This window comes from Microcaecilia unicolor, chromosome 1 (genome assembly GCF_901765095.1).
Source record: "Microcaecilia unicolor chromosome 1, aMicUni1.1, whole genome shotgun sequence".
Taxonomy (NCBI): domain Eukaryota; kingdom Metazoa; phylum Chordata; class Amphibia; order Gymnophiona; family Siphonopidae; genus Microcaecilia; species Microcaecilia unicolor.
In genome coordinates this window covers 696,805,729-696,813,364 of record NC_044031.1, presented here as the reverse complement: position 1 = coordinate 696,813,364, position 7,636 = coordinate 696,805,729, and the positions used below count along the sequence as shown (strand labels likewise).

The window sequence follows — 7,636 nt, the reverse complement described above, 5'->3', positions numbered from 1 at the left end:
ATTGATTGCTCATAATCCAGTGTTCCTGTGGATGTCCAATCATCAGAAACTGGGAATAACATAGTAATGTCATCCACATAAATGTAGCATGGGACTTTAAATTTTTCTAAGATAGCACCCAATGGCTGCAGGAGAATATTAATGATGGAGATAAAGACGATCCCTGTGGGACTCCACGGTCAAGGCACCCATTCAAAGAAACAGTTCCATCTTCTGAACTTTATAACTTTGGGAAGACAAAAAAACCCCTAAACCAGTCCACACTTTTCCATAAATGCCTATATAGTTTAACCTGATCAACAAGATGTTATGATCAACCAGGTCAAAAGTACATGACAAATCAAACTGTATTACTATTTCCCTTCATCCCTGACTCAGCAAAGCTTTGCCATGAGTGGCAATAGAAGCTACCACAGTTCCTGTATTATGATACTTCCAAAAACCAGATTGAAATTAATTTAATATATTATCTGATAAATAATTGTCCAACTGTTTTGATACATAACTCTCTACAATCTTTGTAAACAATGGAATAGATGCTATTGGACAATAGTTACTAGGCTGTGATAAGTCCTCACTGGGATTTTTAGGAATAGAGATATGTACGGACGGGGAGAGGGATCTTCGGGTGATAGTATCTGTGTGACAAGTGTGACAAGGCGGTGGCCGTAGCTAGAAGGTTGCTAGGCTGTATAGAGAAAGGTGTGACTAGCAGGTTTTAATGCCCCTGTATACGTCATTGGTGAGGCCCCACCTGGAGTATTGTGTTCAGTTTTGGAGGCCGTATCTTGCTAAGGATGTAAAAAGAATTGAAGTGGTGCAAAGAAAAGCTACGAGAATGGTATGGGATTTGCTTTACAAGACGTATGAGGAGAGACTTGCTGACCTGAACATGTATACCCTGGAGGAAAGGAGAAACAGGGGTGATATGATACAGACATTTAAATATTTCAAAGGTATTAATCCGCAAACGAAACTTTTCCATAGATGGGAAGGTGGTAGAACTAGAGGACATGAAATGAGATTGAAGGGAGACAGCCTCAAGAAAATGTCAGGAAATATTTTTTCATGGAGAGAGTGGTGGATACTTGGAATGCCCCCCCTGCGGGTGGTGGTGGAGATGAAAACGGTAATGGAATTCAAACATGCGTGGGATAAACATAAAGGAATCCTGTTCAGAAGGAATGGATCCTCAGAAGCTTAGCGGAGATTGGGTGGCAGAGCCGGTGGTGGAAGGCGGGGCTGGTGGTTGGGAGGCGGGGCTAGTGCTGGGCAGACTTCTACGGTCTGTGCCCTGAAAATGGCAGATACAAATCAAGATAAGGTATACACAAAAAGTAGCACATATGAGTTTATCTTGTTGAGCAGACTGGATGGACAGTGCAGGTCTTTTTCTGCCGTTTATCAAGCAGCTGTTTAACCAATCAGTAAAAGTGGACAATAAAACATCTGTCATGTTATTCATTAGATAGGCTGGCCATGGATTTAAACTATTGGCATATTCCATATTAACTGCTGATATAAAATCTATAAAGACCTCATGAGCAACTTTCCTGGCAGACAATAAAATAGGAAACAGCACAGTGAATTTTCTGAACAGCCATCCTGAACAGTGCAGGATAATATCTCCAGTGAAGACGACATAAAAGCGAGCTTCCACTGAACATTGAGGAATAATTATAGCTTAATGCTATGCCCCCTTCCCTTCCTTATTTCACTGTGTTGGTGAATCATCTTATATCCATTTGCATGATCATGAGAAAGTTATAGCCAGGTTTCTGAAATGAGCACCAGGCCTGGTGGTTCATCCGCTATCCAGTTCTTAATTGTATTTGCTTTGTTTACTACAGATCTGGTGTTAATATACAAAACAGGTTTCGGTATAAGTTGAACTAACTTCTTGTATATGCCCTACTGTGGTCAACTTGCATGCAAAAGAGCCATGTTTCAAGTTTGTAAATCTGACATGTTGATTCTTCTGTGTCAATATTACTTCTATTAAATTTGGCATAACCAACTCACAGTCAAGTAAAGCATTATAACTGGGAGATTCATTATGTATTTATAGCCGACGTGAGGTATAAAATGGTCAGTATCTGCCAACCAAGACCGTAGAAGATATTGCTGTTTCCAGAAGTAAGATAAACAGAAAACATGCCAACTATCTCAGCTTCATGGCCATGCTAAAGTCACAAAATTCTCACCACAATAAAAACTTAAAGCAAAAGGAACATACCAGCCTGCAGACTTCAGCGAAGTGCCCACAATAAAATATCTGGTTAGTACAGCCCTACATAACATTACTAAAACATATTCCAAAAACAAAATCAAACTTAAAAATTGCACACAAAGTTGCGTTTGGAAGCAGTTTCTAGAACTGGATAGCGAGTCTTCTTTTATCAGGAAAGATTATCTTTCAATCAATTTGTTCCAATAAGGGACCCAATTTCTGAAAAACTGCCACCATCTGACAAAGTTACTCCCAAAGGGGCAGGCCATGCCCCCTTCGATATACCCCTTTGGTGGCAGTGTGCTTCATTCTTGGCACGCTTTTCATCTTGAACAGGTAGGAAGTGATGACACAGAGTGGGTGGGTCCAAGCCACACCACTGGAGATACTGCAAGGCATAGTGAAAGATGGTAAGATAATAGCACTGCTGAAATAAGATGTTACCAACAATCTGGATGAAAAGCACAGCTCAGAGGGACAGTAAAAACCCTTCCTCAGTCTTGGCATGCTTTTCAGCTTGAACAAGCAGGAAATGATGACACAGAATGGGTGGGGCCAAGCCACACCGCTAGAGATGCTGCTGTGCACATTGAATGATGGTAAGATAATAGCGCTGTTTTCTTAGGATGTCTGAAGCCAGTAACTCCTGGGAATTGGTTTTCTTAGTGCAAGCATCACAAAGCTCTGAAACGCACAGAAAAACTAAGATAGGTGAAGACGCCAGAGTCTGCCTCATTCATGACTTTGTTTAAAGGAATGAGGCATTCTGAACAAAAAAGAACCAAGTCAGGAATTTACAAAACTTAAAATACCACTTCCTCTCAGGCAGGCTGGTGCTCTGTCCCATTCCAGCTGGCTACATATAGCCTGTGTCAGTTACATCAGCTACAACAAACTGAGGCTAACTACAAAAGCTTCCTACAAAAAGGTAAAGCTGCATAGTGAGCGGCTCTAAATGGAGACCCAGCGTATCCTTGATCAGTCTCATTTCTGTAGTGGTGACAGATGTGGCATGTGAATCTGTAACTTGGTAGGATATTTTGTACAAGGTTGAACATCCTTTAAACTTCTGTCAAATGTATAGTCAAATATGGTTCAGTGAAATATATTTTTCAAACCTCCAGTCACCTTTAATAGTAAGAAGGCACTTCGAGTGTAGATCTTGTTTAAGATTTGTCTATTGTAAATCTAAATGCTCCTGGAACACAGTACTTTTTTGCTGTTTGTTTGTTTTATTGCCGACTTATTTATTTCTTCGTAATTTTCTGTCCTGCTCTTCCTTCTAGTTTGGGCTTGATAGATGCTACTGAGATATTTTTTTCTTTATTATATATTTGAATTTGAACTCTATTTGAATTTTACCCACACCCTTTTCTTAATCTCGCTTCCCATCTAGTCTTGCCTAATTATGCTCTCACCTATCTACCCTTAATTATTTGTCCTTGAGATAGTCTAAATCCCTGGTTACTTATTGCACATGTATTAATTTGCTTCTTGAACTTATTGCAATTTGTGTTATATTTTGTACATTATTATGTTTTATTCACTTTGTTAGTAAGCCACATTGAACTTGAGTCTATTTCGGGCTAATGTGGGGTATATAAATGTAATGAATAAATATATAAATAATTTCATTGTAGCATTTTGTGTACAAACATATACTGTAATATGTAAATTGCATTTAAAAATAAAAAAAACATTGTCCACCTCTGACTGTGTTAGCATCTGTGGCAGGTATTTGTGATTGTTCATCAGCTGACTTATTTCTTCTTAATTTTCTGTCCTGGTCTTCCTCCTATTGTGGGCTTGATAGATGATATTGAGATAGTTTTTCTTTATTATATATAATTTCATTTGTAATAGTTTGTATATTTAGCTTTTTTGTGCAAACGTATACTGTAATATGTAAATTGCATTTAAAAATAAAAGCACATTGTCCACCTCTGACTGCGTTGGCATCTGTTGCAGGTATTCATGCATGTTCATCACTTCTACAATGTTGATCTTTTCACCATATTTCTTCCCCACCATCTCAGAAAAGCCAACAATCTTTTTTTGTAGAACTTCAGGGATATCTGTCCTAGTCCATCACTCCCATCTTCTACAGTACATCCTAGGAAAGAAAGGAAAATGTTACTTAGCTTTTACAATTATTTGTTTAAGCAACTGCCAAGCATAACGATTTTGACTACTCTTTATAGGGTAATATTTAACCCCACATAGAGCCTTTATTTACAAACAAGTGGAGTTTTTGACCGGTGATAATAACGGAGTCTATATAACACTGGCATTGAGTGCATTCACAACACTGCTGCCATGCGGTGACTACTGAGGTTGTTTCTCCACTTTAAACAGAAAAAAAGCTAAGCCACCAACTTGATACCAAATACGTCCAAGTCCAGGTGGCCAGTCTGAACTTCGAAAACAAGCACCATCCTCCTCTTCACATACCAAATTAATTAGAGCTGTGCCTTATCTTCTGAATTCCAACTTATTTTCACACAATCAAAGTTAATCATTTTTAAACAGAATTACTTCTAATCAACAATACAGACCCCAAGTGCACTTGTTAGTCAAGGCAGATAGAGTTGAAAAGCAATCTCTAAAATCCTTTTTATTGCAGTGGATTTGACTATCAGTGTCAAGGAGGTTTAATGAAAAGGAGTGGAAGTGAGCCTATCTAGTCCACTGTAAAAGCTGAAGCCAGTAGGCGGAGCTTGCCTCGGTTTTAGTACACCCAAAACAATAGCAAACGCTATTGAAAACAACAGCAACAGATTAGAAATATGGGACTGCCTACATGTGGTCCATCTGTAACAAGTCTAAAGCTGTTTCAGTTGGATAGGCAGGGCCTTAAATGGTGGAGGACAATTTTTTTTTAACTTATTGGACAGCTTTTTAATTTATTTTAAAGCTTCCCATATCTAGAAATAAATATCATGAAATAACAATTGAATATCACTAAAACAGCTTTAAAATTATTGTAGTTGATAGAAAGAGAATTATAATGAGCGATCTGTATTTTATGTTCATTTTTCTACAATACAGATGGCCAAATTTGAGTGAGGATATCCTGTGTTATAAAAATGATGGAACATATTGAAATTAAATGGAAATAAAATTAAACTCTCCTTTCATTGGGAGCACATGGAATCACATCTTTATCCCTTGTCCCTGAAACATGCCTAAAATCCGAATAATCTATTTGTGTACCGAAAATGTAAACTTCTACAACACAGATGAGATGAAGATGTCATTCCATGTGCTCCAATGAATGGAGAGTTTGATTTTACTTCCATTTAACTGCAGTCTATTCCATCGTTATAACACAAGGCTTCCCAAAGCAGATTACAACATTTAAGATGAACCAATCAAGAAACAGGATATCCTCACTGAAATTTGACCATCTGTATTTGTACAGAACAGTGTAGAAAAATGAGCACAAAATACAGGATTTATAAGTGCTTTTTCTACCAACTACAATAATTTTTAAGCCGTTTAGTGATATTCAATTTTTATTACACGATATTTGTATCTACATTTGGGAAGCTTTCAAAATAAATTAAAAAGCTGTCAAACAAGCAAAAAAAAAATCTTTTGTTCTCCACCTTTTAAGGCACTGCCTCTCCAACTGGCTCAGGTTTAGACTTTTTAACAGATGGACCACGCATAAGCAGTCCGTTATTTCTAAACACCTTTTGCTATTGTTTTGCGCGGAAGAATGGCCTAGTGGTTTGGGTGGTGGACTTTGGTCCTGGGCAGTGTTGCCAGGTGGGCGGTTTTACCGCCCAATTGGGCGGTTTTCCGCGACCCGCCGTGGGAAATTTTTGCCCGCGGCGGGTTGCGGTTTTTTGGGCTCCTTTTTTGTATTTTGGGCGTTTTATTCCGGCCGGGGGGCGGGGTTAGTGACGTTTTGGGCGGGGCCGATGACGGGGGAGGCGGGGCCGATGATGGCAGGGGCGGGGTTGATGACACGGGGTGGGGGTGTCAGAGGCGGGGTTTGAGTTTGGGTGGGTTTTGGGCTGGATTTAGGCTGGTTTGGGTGGGAAAAAAATTTTCCACCTGGCAAGTTGCTGGGGAACTGAAGAACTGAGTTCGATTCCCACTTCAGGCACAGGCAGCTCCTTGTGACTCTGGGCAAGTCACTTAACCCTCCATTGCCCCATGTAAGCCGCATTGAGTCTGCCATGAGTGGGAAAGCGCGGTAATAATAAAAACATTTGCTATTGTTTTGAGTGAACTAAAACGGCGGCAAGCTCCGCCTACTGGCTTCAGCCCGTATAATAGAGTAGTCCTACCCTTATCCCTTATTTGTCCTGTCTGTTCTCCTGATTTAGATTGCTCTTTTGAGCAGGGCCTTTTCTTCATGTTAAATTGTGAAGCGCTGCGTACGGCTGGTAGCGCTATAGAAATGAAAAGTAGTAGTAGAACGGAACACCTCCTTTCCTTGGTCAGTGTGCCCTGCCCCTTGGTCATATAAAATCTCCTTGGTAATGGTATAAGCTTCGCTGTATCAGCCCCGGCAGAAAGCAAGTGCGGCTGCGCTGAATATATCACATGGCAAAGGCTCTTTTTTGATTACAATCAGATCAGCACGCCGTACTGATGAGTTTCAAGCGCTGCCTGGTACTATGAAACTATATACTCAAATACTGCATAATAAGATACTCCTTCGACCACCCCCACAATTTCTTACTAAGGTGGTGTCGCCCTTTTATTTAAATCAATGTATAATACTCCCAGTATTCTGTCCATTGCATACGTTAGATTGTGCGCGAGAGAGCTTATCATTTATTTAACTCGTACTAGCCCCCCACCCCGACACACCTCAGTTATGTCTCTCTCTACGGAAGCAGCCGTAACCAGTCACAAAACGTACTTTGTTGCAATGGATAGCGGCTTATAGTTGTATCTTTTTCGCCTGTAAAAATGCAGATTTTCAGACCTGCTGCGCTGTGCGCTTTCCTCTGACGCAACTTCCTGTTTTCGGCAAGGTGGGATGTAAAAGGAGAGGAGTTGTAATGTGTGTGTATATATATATACACAGTATTAGTAGTGTGTCTTAGGGGGATGAGACACCGGAGATGGAAAGCTGTGGGATTGTTAGTGTGCGCGGCCTCAGGTATGAGTTTGATCTGGGGGAGGTGTTTGATTGAGGGAGAAGTGCCCTATCACGGGCAAGTAGGAGAGTGAAACATGGAGAGATTTCACTTGGCCGATCATGCGGAGGGGCAGCCGATTCCCGAATGCAAGGAGTGGTGCTTGGTGTGTGAGAGTGTGAGCACAGTCGAATACGTAGGTGTTGGTATCTTTGCAAATAAGTCTATGGTTAAAAGAGAGGGCGTCTTAACCTTCCCCCCCCCCACACCCCTTTAACTGATTAATGAAACCCTTCTTGCATTCACT

At 40.3% G+C, this 7,636-nt stretch overlaps 1 protein-coding gene across 2 annotated transcripts in view; it reads left to right on the top strand.

Moving 5' to 3' along the window:
- Positions 1-7,223: 7,223 nt before the first annotated feature.
- Positions 7,224-7,636, top strand: part of FAN1 (FANCD2 and FANCI associated nuclease 1) — a 127,281-nt gene continuing 126,868 nt past the window's right edge. The window contains exon 1 of one of the 2 annotated variants that reach the window (XM_030188519.1): positions 7,224-7,352. The gene's annotated coding sequence lies outside the window, so the exon portion shown is untranslated. Of the gene's footprint in view, positions 7,353-7,375; positions 7,526-7,636 lie in introns of those variants that run through there. The other variant, XM_030188525.1, reaches the window with a different exon arrangement.